Raw genomic sequence first — 1,274 nt, 5'->3', positions numbered from 1 at the left:
TGTTGCAAGACACAACTTAATTTCAGGCTCTGAGAAAAAACAGATTGAACATGTTTCTGTGATCTTTTTTCATTATATAATCAGGTCTCTTTTGGGAAAGAGATTTGTAATCTCAATATGATCTGAATAAAGGATAAAAGGTTTTAAATTAATACCAGGTTGGCAATGGGTTTTACAATCAAGGACTCAAAGACTGAGTCACAATGGTTAATGAAATTGAAAAATGTGCAACTCAAGATAATATGGTGCAGGTTTTCAAATGAAGTTAGTTACAGAAATGGTCTTCTCTTTTTACATCAGTCAAAATTGTGCAGCATTGAAGGACAAGCCTGAGTCATCAAGATCCCTCCATCCCTCACACACAAGTAAATCAGCTACCCCACCCTGAGAGACCATCGGCACTAAGGGGTTAATTAGTTCTGTAAGTACATCACTCTTAGACAAAGTAGATAGGAAATGGCATTAATAAATATCAATCCAATCAACTAAAAGTACTGTATTGTCAAAGGTGTGAACATTTTAATGGAAACGTTCTTACATCTCATCTGCTGTGGCATTACATGCATGAAGGGAACTCTCGTGCGCTAGCCGTATGGTTAGTGAGAAAGTCCATTGTGCAAATGTACGCTCCCTTACTAGACGTCCGACTACGTCCGATAAATCCGCGGACGGCGTCGGGCCGCTCACAGGGGCCGGATCTTCCAGGAAGTCATCGAACGGAGTCTCTCGGACCTTCCGTTTCCGTTTAATAAAATTGTCCAATTTTGGTCATTTCTTTGCAGTTCCGGATTATTCCACGGGAGGGCGAATGGAATCATATTGCAAACGTAACATATCACCAATCACGACACGGCTTTTTCTCCTAAACGGAAAAGAATTAGAAGACGAAACTCGGTCTGCGTGGGTTTGGCATAATGGGCAGTTGGCCCCGAACAGGATGGAGTCGAGGCCTTGACGCTTTGAGTTAAGGCTATTTTTCTGGGATTGAAAGTCAAACGGGAAAATAGAGTGCTGATTTGACCGCTTCACATCAAACTACATGAGCCTACGGTGTCAGGAGAAAAGGAACCATGCATTTACCAATGTTCATTTCAGAGAAATTGTACAATGACACATTGGTGATATTCAACAATAGGTTTTTTTTCCAAAAAGTTACATATCCAGTTGCAGCGTGTTCAGGTGAGTCCGTTAAGGCGGGTTTCGGAGCTCTGCGAGATTTCTGTGATTTTCTGAAACAACACACACTTGTTCAACCCTCTGTAAATAAGTCAGTT

This window comes from Salmo salar, chromosome ssa15 (assembly GCF_905237065.1).
Source record: "Salmo salar chromosome ssa15, Ssal_v3.1, whole genome shotgun sequence".
Lineage (NCBI taxonomy): Eukaryota > Metazoa > Chordata > Actinopteri > Salmoniformes > Salmonidae > Salmo > Salmo salar.
This window is presented reverse-complemented; position numbering follows the sequence as displayed.